Raw genomic sequence first — 19,729 nt, forward strand, 5'->3', positions numbered from 1 at the left:
TATGCCTGAGCCCACTGCTGCAGCCGTGGTGTCGATCCATCGCATTGATGACTTTCCTCTTGTTTGCTGCCCCTCTACTTTACCAGCAGGAACTGTAGTGGCAGAATTGAGCTGCATTAAAAAGTCCAGCAGTTTGTGTCCAACCTCAGCTCCATAGGAGAAAGACAGGGCTTTCTACTCCTGTAAAGAGTTATAACTGGAGACTTCTGGGAAGATGGTGTCAATGTAGGGACACCCATCTGCAGTTCCCTGTGAGTGGTTTCCGGGTTTGCAGGTAAGAGGGTCAATTCAAGGGATTTTGACCTAGACCTAGTAGCATCGTGCCTAGGGGACCTTATAGCGATTTCCCCATGGATGGCTTAGCTGTGCTTGCCACAACACGCATCTCCTTGGGTTCCCCACCACACCGGAGACTCGAGCACCATGATCCTGTTGTTTTCTAGTGCCGGTGAAACATGTCATCACTCCCTTGCTCTCCCCAGTCCCTTAGAACCCATATGTGCCCTGTTTTCTGTGACCCCACCCCATACCCTCACACACGTCATGATCCTGGTGTGCTCATAACTGGTTTGGTGCTGCTGTGCATGACCGGTGCCTGTGACCAGCCTGCATCCAGGTTCCCTGCGTTTCTCCCTTCCCCACTCCACCATGTAGTCCATGAGTGCTGGCCTGCACTGCACGCAGTAGGTCTACCCAGCACCACCCTCCCTGCCTGCAACCACCCTGTCTGGCTGCCTGAGAGCCCCACCTGTGCTGCCCTCTAATAAAGTCACCCCCGCTGCCTAGGAGAGAGTCAACCCCAGGGAGACACTGCTGCAGCTTGAACTTTCAGTGCAGCTGGCTCCAGGTAGTCCTTTGAATCATCCTGACTAGCCTCTGAGAAAGAAAACATGGGGTTCCTGGACTTCTGGAAAAATGGAGCCGAGTTCCACCAAAATGCCACACAGACAGCAACCCCTATCAGCAGCCAGTACAAGAAAGTAAGAGAAACAAAACGCAAAGTCTATGGAGGACCTGAATCTAGTAACGTGCATAGAAGAGGCAGACTTTGAACCTCTACAGAAAGAAATCTTCAGTATGCTGTTTAGAGTCATACATGATGTGATAGTTAAGGTTTATTGTGTCAACCTGGCCAAAAAATACATGTGGGATTCATTGAAGGGTGGAGAGGTAAATGGCTCGGTGAGCCTCACCTTTCTAGCTCTCTGGTCTCTTGTTCTCTGATGGTTGGACCAGTTGTGGCTACCTAGCTGGCAAGACTCACTTCCTGTGAGACATCCCTAAGGAGAAGCCACATGGACCCAACCTGATGCAGCCCTGGGTGCTGGAGCAGCCACCTGGAGACCCCTGCCAGTGCTGAGAAGCTTACGCACTCACTTATTTGGCTTTCCTCCTGCCTTTGACGTCATTGCATGTGTTGTGAGTTTGAGGAGGACTTTGTAGATCAATGTCAGACATATGGGTTAAGGTTAGATTTATGGGCTTGGACTGGACTGGGTTGGTACACTTATGTACAATTATTCCCTTTTATATAAAACACTCTCTTATATGCATATGAGTTTCTGTGGAATTGTTTCTATAGTCTTCCCAGCCTAACACACACGCAATATAAGGGAATCAATAGAGAAAAAGTATGAAAAAATAGAGATAGAGTCCAAAGGGAAATACAAGAGTTAAAGGGAAATTCAGCAGAGCAAATGGTAAAAGTCCTTACCACCAGGCTGGAAGAGGTGGAGAATCATATCAGTGCCTTCTAAGATAGGCAAGTAAAATTCAACAAACAAGAAAGACGATCAAACAGGATAATCAAAAAAGCTGAAGAAAACCTGAGAACAATGAATGATGCTATGAATAAAAACAATATTTGAATAATTGGCTTACCAGAGCAAGACAAAACAAACAAACAAACAAACAAATCAACAGCCAAAATAGTGAGGGAAGTCCTGCAAGAAAGCTTCCCCAGTGTAATGAAAGCGAATCAATCATGTGTAATGAAAGCGAATCAATCCAGGAAGCAAAGAGGACACCAATTAGATTGAACCCCAAGAAGAACACACCAAGGTACATATTAGTCAAGTTATTCAACTAGAAAAGGAGAAAATAATAAAATCAGCTAGAGAAAAAAAGTGCAGTTTCCTATAAGGTTAATCAGATAAGAATATGCTCATGAAGAAGAGGAGAAAATGGAGTATCATCTTCTAATAGTTGAAAGAGAATAACTGTATGCCAAAAGTCTTTTATCCCACAAAACTCTCCAACAACAACAACAACAACAAAAAGGAGCACTATAAAAATCACTTTCTCTGGTTTGTTGTTGTGGTTTTGTTTTATATTGTTGCTTGGTTTTGCTCTATCTTGTTTTTGTGCATGTTATTATCTCCACGGGTCTGACTAAATAAAATAGGCTGGATGAACAATCTGGAGGACAAAAAACAGGACTGAGAATTCCCAGGGGACATGGGAGAGGGGGAGGTGGAGGGAAAGGTAGTGGTGTTAACAAACCCAGGGACAAGGGATAACAAGTGATCCAAATCGGTGGTGAGGAGGAGTAGGAGGCCTGGTAGGGCATGATCAAGGGTAATGTAACCAAGAGGAATTCCTGAAGCCCAAATGAAGACTGAGCATGATAGTGGGACAAGAGGAAAGTCAAAGGAAACAGAGGAAGGAGCTAGGAGGCAAAGGGCATTTATAGAGGTCTAAATAAAAGCATGTACATATGTAAATATATTTATATATGAGGATAGGGAAATAGATCTATGTGCATATATTTATAGATTTAATATTAAGGTAGCAGATGGACATTGGGCCTCTACTCAGCTACTCCCTCAATGCAAGAATACTTTGTTCTATTAAACTGGCATTCTATGATGCTCACCTTCCCACCACAATCACTGAAGACAAAGCAGGTGAATAAGCAAATGTGGTGAAGAAAGCTGGTGGTGCCCGGCTATCAAAAGATACAGCATCTGGGGTCTTAAAGGCTTGAAGGCAAACTAGCGGCCATCTAGCTCAGAAGCAACAAAGTCCACATGGAAGAAGCACAACAGCCTGTGCAATCACGAGCTGTTGAAGGGATCAGGTGTCAGGTATCATCAGAACAAAAAGATAATATCATTGTGAATGAGTGGGGGAGTGCAAAGTGGAGACCCAAAGCCCACTTATAGGCCACTGGACATCCCCTTACAGAAGAATCTTGGGGAGAAGAGAAGCCAGTCAGGGTATGTTGTAGCAACAATGAAACATACAAATTTCCTATATTTCCTAATTGCTTCCTCCCCCTGCCCCCACTATCATGATCCCAATTTTACTTTACAGGTCTGGCTAGACCAGAGAACGTACACTGTTATAGATAGGAAATGGAAACACAGGGAATCCAGGATGGATGATCCTTTCAGGACCAGTGGTGTAAATGGCGATACTGAGAGGGTGGATGGAAGGTGGGGTAGAAAGGGGGAACCAATTACAAGGATCTACATATAACCTCCTCTCTTGGGTATGGACAACAGAAAAGTGGATGAAGAGCGACAATGGACAGTATAAGATATGACAAAATAATAATTTATAAATTATCAAGAGTTCATGAAGGTGGGGGTAGTGGGTAAGAAGGGGAAAAAGTGAGGAACTGATGTCAGGGGCATAGGTGAAGAGCAAATGTTTTGAGAATGATGAGGGCAATGAATATACAAATGTGCTTGACACAATTGATGTATGTATGGCTTGTGATAAAATTTGTATGAGTCCCTAATAAAAAGATTTTTAAAAATCATTTTCTAAATCACTTTGGACTGAATATCAGCATCCACAGAACACAAACACGAGACCACTGCGTAGTGTAACACCTCCAGAAGTCATCTTTCTCACTGAGAACAATGCCCAAGACTTCTTTGACCCAATGAAGAGAAGGAAGAAATAATGATCCCTAACTCATATAGAATACACAGCTAAGGAGGGAGATAGGAAAATATCTAACACAAAAGGTATGAGATGACAGCCAAGAATCCACAGATGGATGGAATTACTCTAACTCAGCTATTAAAAGACTAGCAGACTGGATTAGGACACAACAACCATCAATCTGTTGTCTGCAAGAGAAACATCTCAAGCTCACAGGTTGAGGATCAAAGGATGGCGAAAAGTATATCAAGCCAATGGCCTTCTATAAAAAGCAGGACCTGCAATTCTAATCTCTGACAAAACTGATCTCAAGGTGCAGGCCATAACAAGAGATAAGTATGGGCATTATAAAATGCTTACAGGATCAGTAGACTAAGAGCCAGTGAGCATAATAAACATATACATGCCAAAAGAGAGACCCATGTAATTCAGCAACCAAATCCTTCAAAGATGAAAAAGAAACACAGCACCTACAATCATAGTAGGAGACTTCAATACACCACTCTCCAAGAAAGACTGAGCAGCGGGAAAGAAGTGCACCAAAGAGGCTACAGAACTAAACACTACAATCAGACAACTTGACCTGATAGATGTATTCAGAACTCTCCACCCAACTGTAAAAAAAAAAAGCACATTTTTTGAAGTGCACATGGCATGTATTGAAAAATAGACTACATGCTGGGGCACAAGGCAAGCTCGAGTAAATTCAAACATATAGAAGTCACCCAGATTTCCTTTTCTAACCACTATGCCATAAAGTTGGAAATCAACAAAAGAAAAAAACCAAAACAATAGAACAAGGGCAAGTACATGGAGGCCAAATAACTTACTTTAGAAAGTACTGGGTATTTCCCCAAATTAGAGATGAAATTAAAAAAATTTTTTTGAAAAGTTAAAAATTCCTTAATTTTTTATTCCTGGAACCACTACCACAATTTACAGGGCAATATACCTGATGTAATGAAAAGAAAAAGAAAGACAAAGCTACAACAGATAAAAGACCTCAGGAATGTACATCTAATTGACACTACATTGCATTAATCAATAGCTGCACTTTTTGCAAACTGTGGCTATGACAGTCCTGAACAAGAAGGGTTTCCTGTTTAAGCTGCAGTAACTTTCTGACTATGGATCATCGCTCCTTCTGTGGCAGATTTTTAGAGTTCCTCTAACGCATTTGGGACGACTGTCTCAAAGTAACCTGCAGCTTTCCTGACAACTCCTCGCTCTCTCTCCTGCTAAGAACTGTAGCCCTTTTCTTCTGAATTTTTAGAACCTTCTGCTACCATATCCACCACTTCCACCACCAGATCCATAACCACCACCATAAGGACTGCCAGTGCTTCTTCCACCAAAACTACCCCCCCCTTTCATGGGTCCATAATTTGGTTGCTGTTGTCCACTGTAATTTCCAAAATCATTATAGTTCCCACCACCACCCTAGTTACCACCGCCAAAATTTCCTCCTTCATTGTAACCATCATATCCTCCACCTCCACCATATCCACCACCTTGGTTTCCATATCCTGGTCCTCCACCACCATAGCCCCCTCTACTGCTATAACCGGGACCTCCGCCATAGTTGCCACCATCACCTCCAAATCCATTATAACCACCATCACCTCCTCCATAACTCCCTCTGCTGCCACCACCTCCACCACCATAGCCTCCTCTTCCACCAAAGTTCCCACCACGGCCAAAGTTCCCTCCACCACCTCCAAAGTTTCCTCCACGACCCATGAAGTTGCCCGACACACCTCCACGACCTCTCTGTGATCCAGCAGACTGCATCTCTTGTTTGGAAAGAGCCTTTTTCACTTCACAATTATGCCCATTAATAGTGTGGTATTTCTGAACAACAATTTTATCAACTGTATCATGATTATCAAAAGTTACAAAGGCAAATCCTCTCGTTTTCCCACTCTGCCTGTCCTCCATGACTTCGATGGTTTCAATCTTGCCATACTTTTCAAAGTAGTCTCTCAAGTTATATTCTTCTGTGTCTTCTTTTATACCACCAACAAAAATTTTCTTCACTGTTAAATGGGCACCAGGCTTTATAGAATCCTCTCTGGACACAGCTCTCTTTGGTTCCACTACACGCCCATCAACTTTGTGTGGCCGTGCACACATTGCTGCATCCACCTCTCCAACACAGGAGTAATCACAAAACCAAAACTCCTGGAACGTTTTGTTTGGGGGTCTCTCATCACCACACAATCTGTGAGTGTGCCCCATTTCTCAAAATGTTCTCTTAAACTATCATCTGTAGTTTCAAAGCTCAGACCACCAATAAACAGTTTTCACAACTGCTCAGGTTCCTTTGGATCATGACCCTCCTCCCCCCAGCGGTGGCGGCGACGGCCGGAGTCGGGCTGGGGGCGACCGGGCGGCGGTTTTACCTCCATTTTGAGACCGGACTCGCCTCTTCCAACTCGAGTTCCGAAATTAAGAATTTTCTAGAAACAAATGAGAATGAAAATACAACATAATAAAATCTATGTGATACAGTAAAGGCAGTTACCAGAGGATGCTTGATAGTGATAAACACACATATTAAGAAGGAAGTAACATTTATAGTTGACACCCTATCACAAAACCTTCAGCAGTAGGTACAGAGTCAGCAGGATAATCCTTCTAATAGCTAAAGAAAAGAAATGATAAAACTCAGGGTAGCGATAAATGCATGAGAAAATAAAAAACAATGGAAAAAAATCAACTGTTGAAGGCCATTAAGACTCAGCCTTGAAACGGCTGAGAAGTCTCATGACCTATGTGTCAGTGTTTGCTGATTTCTTCTATGACTTTATGCTTTGCACAGACTATCAAGGACAAGAAAGTATGCAAGGTCTTGGAAAAATAGGTGGTTTAATTTTCTCAAGGATGTCTGGCTTGGCAGAAGATAGAGTTGCTATGTGTATCAAATGTGCTTGCTTAATAATGAGATAATTAACCCCGGGTTGTTTCTGCATGGATTTAAGGAGTGTGTAGAATAAACTTGGGTGCTTCCGTCCATCATATTGTTGCCTTCCCAATATTTTCTGTCTCTCTTTTTTTTCTTAATCCTCACCCCACCCTCCCACCCCCTTTTCAGGACTGTTCGACTCATCAGCTGGCTCCGACAATCAACTCAGTAAAAAAGCTAGTGCTTAGAAAGGATCAACAGAATTGACAAACCACTAGCAACGCTAACAAAAGATAAGAAAGAGCTGAAGTCAATATCCAGATTGAGGGATGAAATAAGGAAAATTACAATGGAACCCAATGAAATTAAAAAGACTAATTACACAGTACTGCAAAGGAGTGTACTCCAATGAATTCAACAACTTGGAAGACATGGAGAAATACCTGGAAAAGCAAACCCTCCCCCAAATTATCTCATAAGGACATCAAGGATTTGAACAGACCCATAGCAAAAGAAGAAATAGATAAAGTTACCAAGGAACTATTAACTTAAAGAAGCCCTAGGCCTAGAATTCTACCAAGGAGTATTCTACCAAGCATTCACAGGAGAATTCTACCAAGCAATCAGGGAAGAGCTGACACCAAGCCTACACTAGCTTTTCTAGAACATAGAACAGGATGGTAAACTTCCAAACACATTATATAACACTGATACCAAAGTCAGGCAAGGATCCCACAAGAGTAGAGAACTACAAGCCAATATCGCTAATGGACATGGACGCAAAAATCCTTAACAAAATCTTAGCCAAGATGACAAAAAAGTTTATAAAAAAAAATCCATCGTGTCCAAGTGGAATTCATACCAGGAATGCAGGGATGGTACAACATCGAAAAGCCATCAACACTATTCATCACATTGACAAGAAAAAGGACAAGAACCACAAGATAATATCACTAGATGTAGAAAAAGCATTTGACAACATTCAACACCCATTCCTAATAAAGACACTCAATAAATAGGATTAGAAGGAAATTACCTAAATATAACAAAAGCTATACATGAAAAACCAACAGCCAGCATTACAATCAATGGAGAAAAGACGAAAACATTCCCATTGAAAAAGGGGGCCCAATAAGGATACCCCTTCTCTCCACTTCTATTCAATATTGTCCTGGAGGTCCTACCTAATAATATAAGACAATGGAAGAATAACAAAAGTATATATCTGGGGAAAGAAGAAGTGAAATTATCATTATTTGCATATGACATGATTTTACAGAGAAAGAACCTCAAAGGCTCTACAATAGGATTCCTGGAAATGATAGAGTCATATGGTAGAATGGCAGGATCAACAAGCAGAAGTCAATTGGGTTGCTATACACCACTGAGGAGACTCCTGAAAAAGGAGATAAAAACATAGTACCTTCATAATAGCCAAACATAAACTGAAATATCTAGGGATACACCTAAGCCCCCAAAACAAAAGATCTGTACAAGGAAAACTGCAGAACATTATCACAAGGAGCCAAAGGGGGGCTTCACAAATGGAAGAATATCCCATGCTCATGGATGGGAAGACTCAATATTCTAAAGATGTCAAGCTTGCCTAAGACACTCTATAAGTTCAATACCATGTCAATACAAATCCCAGCATCATTTTTCAAAGAAATAGAAAAACTGACAACTGACTTCATATGGAAAGGGAAGAAGCCCAGAATTTGCAAGGAACTCCTTAAGAAGAACAAAGTGAGCAGGCCTGCATTACCTGACTTTGAGAGTTACACAGCCACAGTTGTCAAAACAGCAAGGTACTGGTATAATGATAGCTACTTGGACCAATGGAAAAGAGTAGAAAATCCAGAAATAAAAATAGCAGCATATAGACAATTGATGTTTGACAACGGACCAAAAAATATCAAATGGAAAGCAGACACCCTTTTCAAGTGGTGCTGGAAAAATGGGATATCAGCCTGTAGAAGAATGAAACAAGACCCTTACCTCACTCCATACACATGAACAAATTCCAGGTGGATAATACACCTCATGGTAAACCCCAAAATATCAAGATTATCCATGAGAAAATTGGGACAAAGAACCTTATCACAGGTAATACATGAGCTACCAGAAATAATGAAGTGCACACACCCAGAGGGAGATGAAATAGATGAGTGAGACCTACTAAAGATAAAACGCTTGTGTACATTGAAAGATTTCATCAAGAGAGTAATCAGAGAGCCCACAGACTGGGAAAAGATATTTGGTAATGACTTAGCAGAGAAAGGGCTTTTTACTAAAATCTACAGAATCCTGTAACCTTACAAGAAAGAAAAAAACGAATAGCCCACTGAGGAGGTGAACAAAAGACTTGAACAGAAGGTTCACAAAGGAGGAAACCGTAATTGCCAATAAACATATGAAAAAATGTTCCTGATAATTAGCCATCCAGGAAATGCAAATCAAAACAACTATGAGATAACACCTAACTCCCACAAGGATAGCCCAATTAAAATAAAAACCAGAAAGCAACAAATGTTGGAGGGGGTGGGGTGAGATAGGAACTCTCATTCACTGCTGGTGGTTTTGTAGATACGTATAGTCACTGTGGAAAGCAATGTGGCAATACCTAAAACAGATGGCAATCCAGTCACCTATAACTCACCAATTCCCCAAACACCTCATCTCATGGAAGCAGTTGGAGGGTATGCTGAGGGGTTAGCCTAGTACAAAAGGTCAAATACAACATGAGTCCCGAAGCTGTATTTTTCTTCATATGTTACAGTTTTTCAGTTATCTGCACAGCATACAGATTGAATAAGTATGATGAGAACATACAACCCTGACACACACCATTCTTGATTTTAAACCATGCAATATTCCCTTGATTTGTTCCTATAACTGCCTCTAGATCTTTCCTGATTGTAAACCTCAGTATCCCTTGTTCTGCTCAAATGATTGCCTTGATCTATTTACAGGTTCTGCATGAGTACAATTTGTTACCATCCACATAGCAGATATATGATAATGGGCAGAGTGTTATTTGATAAATTAGGAGAATTTAGGGTAAAAAAATGTAAGGGCCAAAAAAATTCATAAAGGAAAGAAAAGTCTAAAAAAGAAAGAGTTAATGAGTAAGCACTAAACTAACTTCAAGTTCAGCTGATTTCCATAGTAATGCTGATGTTTGGGGACAGAAATAAACCCATATTATAGGCTTTCTGGGACCCAGGGAGGGAGCATACTATAAATTACTGTGTACTCTGGGGACTGCGCTAGAACCACAGCGTAACCCTACACCTTCATCGATCTCACAAGGTCTGCCTCAAAGGCTGTCTCATTTACTCAGTGGGGGAAATTTGACCTTAAAGTTAAAAGCAAAGAGGCCAGAGTGGAGGAAGTCCTGGAATAATTTGCTAATTTTTTTGCTGCCAGGGTACACAACCTCACTGAGCCTCAGCATCCCCATCTGCAAAATGGAGCTATTCATAGCATCCATCTCAGAGGGCTGTTGTGAGCAGTTGATTGGAAAACACATCCAATGGATAAAGACCTTCACCAAAAACGGCATCCATGCAGTCTAATCTTATCACTTGCCTCATAGGTAAGAAACTAAGATATGGAGAGGTTATGATACACAGTGATTTATTTTTTAAAGTCAAGATTAGAACCTAAATCTTAGTCACCAATTCGGTATCTTTGCACTAAACATGTTACCTTCTCCATGAAGCTTCCCAGGTGTTTTCTCACACCGATGTTTCCCTTTTCTGAAATCAATGGGACCGTGAACCGGTGCTGTCATTAAAGTACCTGGGCACTTCCTATTGTAAATGTATTCCCCCAAATGTAAATTTCACTACGTGATACATAAGACACTACCTATCTTCTCTCAATCCAAATGTGCCTACCCACATGCTGGACTGTTTCCTGGTTATTAACAGTCTTAAGGTAGATGCTGACTTTTCGTAGCCCCATGTTTACAGAGTAGCACTATGTCCACAGGGCTTTCTAGAATGTGACATTTTGGAAGCACATCACCAGGCCTCTTTTCCAAGGCATTATGGTTGGGGTCAAAACACCAGCGTTTTGACCAATAGTCAAACAGATGATATTATTTCAGGTGTCTCTCGCTTTTCGAAAGTACACTTCATGTCATTTCACGTTTACAGAAGACCTACAGTTTTCATTGCTCTCAGTTTGGCTAACTGAAACAAATCCTAAGAGGATTTCCAAAACTTCAGCAGGAAAGAAAGTTTTGCAGCAAAGAAATACACAATCTCAGTGGCGAGAAGGGCGTAGCCAAGCTCCTTCCCCAGGAACTACACTAGTCTGTCAGCATCAAGCTACCAGAGCGTTGAACTGCATCTGTAAACACTATATGTTAGTGGTTATTTTAGATTCTCTTTGATCATATGATTTGATAGTTATTTTTTTGAATCTTGCAATGCTTAAAACTTTCCCAATAATAATAGGTTACAACATAACAACAATTGTGAGGACGTTGCAGGACGAGGCAGTGTTTGTTTTGTGTCACATAGAATCCACGTGAGTTACAACCATAAGACGGTATCTAACACACACACACACACAAACACACACACACACACACACATACACACACACACACACACACACAGCCACTCTGCAGGAGGAACCAAATCCCAAACCACTGCCAGTCAATTCCAACTCATAGAGACACTATGGGACAGAATACGAAGGGGTTTCAACAAGTTCATGGAAAATTTGAATTGAAAGATATGAAAATTTTCCACACTGTTTGAAACCCCCTCACTGAGCTATGCCATAGGATTTCCAAGGCTAGTGGGTTTGAATCACTGATCATTCAGTTAACACCAGAGTGCTTTAGCCAGTGTGCCACCAGGACCCCTGCTATAGCAAAAAAAGACCTGGCAATCTAGTTCCATAAAATATTACAGTCATCTACTCAAGTACTTCCTCAAAGCAAGAACACTTTATTCTAATAACCTGGCATTCCATGATGCTCACCTTCCTGGCACGATCACTGAAGACAAAATGGGTGCATAGCAAATGTGGTAAAGAAAGCTGACGGTGCCTGGCTATCAAAAGATATAATAAACGAGGTCTTAAAGGCAGGGAGGATATGGGTAGTGTTAGCCATGAAATTGTATGTTTAAAAAGATTCTTGTATTAGCCAGGGTAAATGAACAAATTCGAGGTCAAACATGGGTTGAGAATAATTAGTTGTGTGATTTTAGGCAAGCTAGGGGCTCAAATCTAAGAGGCTCAACTGCTCGATCACTAGAGATACCTCAAAGTGAGACATTCTACCATTCCATAAATTACATGAGCATTTTCCAAAAATGGATTCTACAGATTCTGGTCTTAAGAGATGCTCCACAGAAAAAAGTATTCAGGGTCAAACAAATTTGAGAAACACCATCAACTAAAAGAATCACCGTATTCAGAGCTCTGAGAAATCCTACAGAATGATCCATCACACCGGTTGTCTTTTTGCAAATCTTCTCAGAGAGGAAAACTGCCTCAGTTTTAGATCCCATGATAAACAACAACCACAACAAAGTATTTGGGTATTTGGTCCAAAAATATTTCCTGGAACTAGTCCCACTGAAACACTTAGGTTATAAGCCAACTTGGGAAGTTAAAACACTTCTGTGTAATGCAAAAAATCCCAAAATTCAAGCCCAATATCATCTAGTTGATTCTGACAAGGCTGTAAATCTTTATGGGAGAAGACAGTCTCATCTTTCTCTCTCAGAAAGGCTGATGGGTTTGAATCACCCACCTTGTGATTAGCAATCCAACATCAAGCCCACAGTGCCACTAGGTCTGCTTATACGGTTCTATGAAGAGTGACCTATTGAACTCTTTCCCCAAAAGATAATGCTAATGGCATTTAAAAGCTCCTTAGTCTATAGCGCTATATAGCTATGGTCTATAGGCTCTTTAGTCTAAAGCTAACTGCATTTGAAGATAATTTAGACCGCTAAATCATGGTTATCTTCAAGTGTGAGAAACAGTTTTATAAGCAGTGAAAGAGCTAAACTTCTCTGTTAGGTCCCAATATTCTTCAACATCCATTCCAGACTAATGGCCCTCAAACTTCAACATTATCAGAATCACCCGACCACAAAAGGCCAAACCAGTTGCTATTGAGTTACCCCTGACTCATGGCAGCCCCGTGTGTGCCAGAATAGAACTGTGGGCCCTGGGTATGGTAAGCTCTGACCTAGCTTCCAAGGCGTCTTTGGGGGGTTCAGACCACCAGTCTTTTGGTTAATGGTTCCTTAACAACAAGTTGCACCACCTTAGGGAATCCTAAATGACCTGGAGAGCTTTTTGATAAAAGGCTTGCTGAACCCCACCTTCAGAGTTTCTGGTTCAGAAAGTCCTGGCATGAGATCTGAGAAAGCGCACTACTACCAAGCTCCCGTTTGATGCTAAATATTGCTCGTCTGGAGACTATTTTGGGAAGCACTCACTTAGGTCTTGTGTTTTTCCTTAAGGTTAAGATAATGAAGTAGAATATGGAAGATGGCTGTTTGGCCTCCGATTCCATCAACAGGGGCTATTGTTGATTTGGCCAAATATCTAATGTTCTTGGAGCTTAATTTTCTTCTACTTACAACATTCAAAAATGTTAGTTATCAAAGACAAAGAAATAGATTGCATAGAATATGTCTTTGACCAAAGTGTAACAGAAGATACCAAAAATATTCAGTAGTAGCTTAAGAGCTAAATCTTAGTTCTCACTTAATCATGAGTTCAGTGTTAGTCAACTGAGTTTATTCTTCTGCTCTTGGAGGATTTAATAAGTAATGCTTTGCAAATATAGGTAGGCATGCTTTATATCACTGACGCCCAAGCTGCGGCTGCATTCATGGAACTGATAGATCTTCCCGACCTTTAATTTCTACGGCAGGATATTCTATGATGCCAGCGAATCTGTAGAGTCAAGGGCTCATTAAGATAATGGTAACTATGCGTGCCTCGACAGAGTTCCCAAATCGGGCAACGGCTGGTATAATAGATGTGTTCCTGGGAAATTGCAAGTCAAATTACGGTCAATTTGATCCCATTTGCATATTTACATATTCTAATTTTAGGTATGCCCAACTAGCACTGTTTCCAAATGTGTTAGTTTGAAGTTTCTGCATCTTTATCCCTCCCCCGCCTTCCTGATCTACCAAAGAACAGAAAATCTTTTCTGTTCATCTTTCTTTTGTGTGTGTGTGTGTGTGTGCTCTTTTTATATAGCACATATTTTATTAAATTTTATACTAATAAAATTAAAAAGGCAATTGAGTGGAAGAACCTTCCTTTTGAATCATCTGTTAAAAAAATCCTCATCTGATACCAAAAAGACAAAACAACAAAAATATTTTCCTTTCTTACAGGTGGACATTGGAGTGGACCTAATTCGATTTTCTTTTTAAAAATCTCCAAAGAGATAAGCAGATTAATTGTAAATAAAACGGATGTTACAGTGGTCGATTGAACTACTGGTCTCCTGTACCAAGAGCTTGCATCCAAACAACTGCTCACCTTTCAAAGGCTCCATCATTTCATCTCTATCAGTCAAGCATGTGGCAGAAGTCTGATCTGAGGCAAAGCTGAGGGCCAGGGAGGCCCAAGTCACATTAATAGATGGCATCATTAGGACACATCCTCACAGGGACCACTTTCCTTTCACTACATCTTGCCAGCTACTCTACTCTAGCTCCTTACTAGAATCAGTTACTGTTGAGTCAATGCCAACGCGTGTGGAGCCGACGGGGGCCGGAGAAGAACTGTGCTCCCCAGGGCCCTCAGTGACTGATGTGACAGAAGTTGGTTGTCGGGCCTTTCGTCTGAGGCAACTCTGGAGCTCTGAAGCCCTGCTTGTTCAGTTAGTTACAGAGCACATTCATGGGGGGGCGCCACCCAGGCCCCCCAAGTCCTTCCAAGCCCACATCAAACTCACTGCCATCGACTTGATTCTGAATTACAGCCACCCAATAGGACAGAATAAAACCACACCCGTGGGTCCTGAGCCTGGTATGGTGTTTTCCTTTGTGGAGCCGCTGGTGGATTGGAACTGCTAGCAGCCCAAAGCCGAAGCGCTGCTCTTCCGCGGTTCTTCTTTCAAGTCCTTCGTGCCCCTTATCTAGAATAGTAGAAGGAATGCCTCTAGTACAGGGGAATGCAAGGGAGGGGAGAAGTATTTATTGCTGCAGTGAATTACCCACAATGTATAACTATTTTTAAATACTATTTTTTCTATGTAACTACTATTGCCTTAGGGGCGAAAACATCTGAAACCGATGTTTTAATTTAATTAAGTGGGAAAGGAAGAGTGAATACTAATGGGTAAAATTAAATCAGTATGCTTCCATCAGAAGGATGCAAAGCATTACACTTTTATAGACTGATCTTTAATAAGTCCAGTGAACAACTGGCTTGTAATAAAGAAGTACAACTTAGAAGCTCTCTAATATCATGGGTACATTAATTGGAAGCTTAAGAAGGCACAGCGGCATGCATCTATCTACTCTGACCTATGTGCAAACAGCACCACCAACTTGCAAGAATTATTTTGTTATATCAAGCATCTCACAGCAAAGTTATTGTAAAAAGGAAAACACCCCATTTACCCAAGCTCTGAAATCCGGGGCAAACAAAAGTTGCCCTGAGTCACTGGAGCTCTACCCACAGAGCATTCTTTAGGGCTGAGCGTATAAATGCAAGCTCGGTCCCTTCTACTATCTACACAATGTCAGGAAGGAGTTGATGACTATGTGACCTTACTTTTATAAAGGAAATGCACAGAAGTTGACCATGACCTACACCACACATTAATGTCAGCCTTTCAGTGAAGAGAATGCAACGTACAAAGCCAAGGAACTGCACGGGCTGCTGTGAGCAACGAGACCAGGCTAGGAATTGTCCGTTTTACTGGTTGCTGAGGTGTGACAGACACGGTTGTTGAGCTGCTCATGATACCTCTGGGGAACAGACTGTTAGCAATAAACAAGCTTTGTGAAGAAGACAAGACTGCTCTGGGACCTGCTGGCTTTCACTGGGTGATTTACTTTGGTAACCTTTTGGCGGCAAGATCCAGCTTCTTCTGAGTGGATTTACACAGCACTTTTCTGCACGGAAGGGGCTCTGATGACATTGCGGATGAAAGATTGGGCGGCTAATTGAAGGGTTCCTAGTTTAAACCCACCAGGTGCTCTGCAGAAGAACCAAGGCTGTCTCCTCCCATAAGGATTGACAGTCTGGACAATTCTGCACAGGGCCACTGGGAGTCAGAATCAACCAGAAGACAATGGGTTTGGGCTCTGTGTGGAGAAGCCATGGGGGCACGATAAGTTAATTAGTGGGTGACTAACTGAAATATTGGGTTGAATCACCACAGGAGCTGGATAAAGCAGCCTGCTTCCATAAAGATTCACAACTTCAGGAACTCAATGGAATCATTCTGATCTGTCCTCTATGGTCACTATGAGTCAGAGTCTCCCTGACAGTAATGGGTTGGGTATGCTTGGGGGTTTCTAGATCAGAAACAGGTAAACATGAATTAAATAAACTTTCATCTTTCCTCATTTTCCTCATGGGACAATTATTGGTTATCTATTAGGAGCTGGGTCCCAGAAGAGACTAGAGATACAAAGAAGATAAGATGTGGTCTGTTCCTTCAGGGAGTTAGTGTAGTCCACAAAATAAGCAAAAAATGCACAGAGACTACAATGGGGCACATGTTGTAATAGAAGGTAACCCCATCATACGGAGATCAGAGGGTTGAACCTACCACCACATCACGTTTCACGGAGCTAACAATTCAGTTGATTATTAACTGATGCTACCACTTGTCTGTCATTTGTCAAACTGTGATGCCTTGTGTGTTGCTATCCTGCTGGAAGCTATGTCACTGGTATTTCCAATGCCAGCAGGTGAGTAAGTTTCAGTGGAGCTTCCAGACTAGGAACAGACAATGAAGAAGAACTCAACTCCCCACTTCAGAGGAAGAAGCCCAAATCCTGACAACTGGACCTACAAGTGACACCATGATACAGGTTGAAGTTGTCAAGGATTTTGTCTTGCTTGGGTCCACTATCAATGCTCATGGAAGCAGCAGTCAGGAGATCAAAAGACGTATTGCATTAAGTAAATCTGCTGCAGAAAACCTAAATCTTTAGAGCAAGTGTGGTACTTTGAGGACTAAGGTACACCTGACCTAAGCCATGGTATTCTCCATTGTCCCATATGCATGTGAAAGTTGGACATTGACTAAAGAGAAATCAATGTCCTTGAATTGCGGTGCTGAAGAAGAGTATTGGAAATACTAGGGAATGCCAAAAAGATAAACCCATCTGTCTTGAAGAAGTAAGGCCAGAGTGCTCCTTGGAGGCAAGGATGGTAAGACTTCATCTTACATACTTTGAACCTATTGTCAGGAGAGGCCCGTCCCTGGAGAAGGACATCATGTTTGGTGAAGTGGAAGGGCAGTGAAAAAGAGGAAGGCCCTCAACAAAATGAATTGACATAGAAGCTGTGTCAGTGGGCTGGCACCCAACCGGGCAGTGTTTCGTTCTGTTGTGCAGACGGTCGGTATGAGTTAGAGCTGACTCGATGGCGCCCAACAACAACACTTAACCGATGAGTAGGAATGTGTCTGCTGGGGAAGCAGGTGAGAAAAGGAATTCTTCCAGTGTATTGCACAACCGTAAGTTACAGCCAGAGAATGGATCTCTGACCTTGCATTTTATTGCCAAAGCCGATCAGTCCTCTGAAAGAGTTGTAATCATTGTCAAATTTAAGAAAAAAATGTTCTAGGGTTTCCTAAAAACATTTATGATGTTCAGGAAGAATTAGGAAGGTCTTGGATCTTGAAGGTGGAGATAAGAGCAGAAACCACTTGAGAGGTCCAGAGATTACTCGTGGAAGGCAGTGTGGCTGACCCAACCACTGGAAGGAGTCTATTAGAGAAATTTACTGCACTTTGCAGAAGTACAACTCTGAGATGAGAGGCTTGAAAAGATCCTTTGTGCCTGGTACCTGGGAGAGACAAACCAAAAAAATCCAACTCACTGCCGTTGAGTCAATGTCAACTTAGAGAAGCCCGATAGCCCCTGTGGGTCTGAGGCTGTAAAGCTCTATGAGAGTAGAAATCCTCACCTTTCTTCCATGGAGCAACTGGTGGTTTCAAACGGCTGGCTTCGTGGTTAGCAGCCCAAAACGTAACCTCTACACCGAAGACTCAATAAATATTGTTGAACAAATTGGCAAGAATCTAGGAACTGCCAGCGATAATGGTGGTGTGCTTTCCCAGAGGCAATGGGAAACTGAGGGAATGCAGGCCAAAATAATGTGCCTATCATTAAATATGTGATGCAGATCTTGACTCTCCTGCTGAGCCACTTCCGTCAGAGTGGCTGCAGGTTGGAGAACTGGAATCAGCAGTTTGGCCAGGCCATGGAGAGACTTCCTGAGACTTCTGGCTACAGAGAAGTATCTTGACCTGATAAGGTGCCCACCATTGTCATCTTGTCTTGCAGGTTATACTGTTGTCCCCTCATTCTATGGAACTGGTTAGCTAAATGTTAGCACTATCCAAATCCATTGCTGTTAAATTGATTTTGACACATAGTGATCCCTTACAACAGAATACAACCGGACTATCGGGTCTTGGAGGCTGTTATCTTTAGAGGAGGCAGACTGCCACATCTTTTATGGAAGGAGCTGCTGATGGGTTTGAACCACCTGCTTCGGGCTAGCAGCTGAGTACTTACCCACTGCATCTCCGGGGCTCCTGTATCACACATCTAAGTTCCATTTTCAACTTTTATTCAGAGCCCTAAATGAAGGGAACAAGCCTCTCTTCTGAGGTCACAACAGCTTCTTTGAAGACCTCTGACACGGATTTAAACAGAGTAATGCCTGAAAGAGAGCAAACTCAAGACCATGTGCAGGCCTTCATTCTTTTCCTGGAACAGAAATTGTGAGATGCCAGATTGCAAACTGCAGAAGCAGTTTTCTTCTTGCGGGAAAAGAGATCAGAATCATGTCCGCTACTTTAAGAAGATCTTTAATATTCTTATCCAAGGAACATTCAGGAAACCATAATTCTCAATGAGGATGTATGTACTTCAAGCTAGATTTTTTTAAAATATCATTTTACTGGGGGCTCGTAGAGCCCACAATCCAAGCATCCATCCATTGTGTCAAGCACATTTGTACATAGGTTGCTATCATCATTTTCAAAAGATTTTCTTTCTGCTTGAGCCCTTGTTTGCTGGTTGGCCCCCTCCCAGACCCTCAAACTAGATTTTTATAAGAGTAAAATTTTATTGCCCTTTTCAAACGGCTATGAATTTTCATAAGCCAAATATATTATGTTTAATAGTTTAGTAGGCAAAAATGCATAATTTTCAAAATTGTGATCACACATATTCCTCCATTAGAGTTTTAGGACTCCCCACACTCCCACAAAGGGGAAAAAGTCTCATCTTTGTGTTTGCTTTGGTGTTAAAGATTGGTTAACTAGCCTATCACTGAAAATGCTAAATAATGGGGCTTTTCACTCATGGGTTCCAGCAAAGAAAGCCTAGAAACAAAAACATGGAATAATTGGCTTCAGTGCGAGACAGAATCAATTGCTCTGAAGTCAATTTTGTTTGGGAGAACTTAATGAAGACAGATCACTCAAAAGGCTGGGATTAGAGCCATGTCCGTGATCACTAATCGCTGCAACATCCAGACTGCCTGCCTTTAGTCAAGGCACCTTTGCGTTCACATGCCATTCCCAATATTCTTAGCTCAGGGCTATATGTTAATCATGCCATGACTCCACCATGTACATACTAATTTAACAGCCAAGAGGGACTGAGAAGTCACCTTTAACATGTGACCTTATGCTTAATTATTTCAGTTGCTTGAAGCTGAATGGAAACT

The 19,729-nt window shown here is 41.8% G+C and overlaps 1 pseudogene; it reads right to left on the minus strand.

Moving 5' to 3' along the window:
• Positions 1 to 4,781: 4,781 nt before the first annotated feature.
• The window catches only part of LOC142456687 (heterogeneous nuclear ribonucleoprotein A3-like), a 41,562-nt pseudogene continuing 26,614 nt past the window's right edge, over positions 4,782 to 19,729 (minus strand).

This window comes from Tenrec ecaudatus, chromosome 1 (genome assembly GCF_050624435.1).
Source record: "Tenrec ecaudatus isolate mTenEca1 chromosome 1, mTenEca1.hap1, whole genome shotgun sequence".
In the NCBI taxonomy this organism is placed as follows: Eukaryota; Metazoa; Chordata; class Mammalia; order Afrosoricida; family Tenrecidae; genus Tenrec; species Tenrec ecaudatus.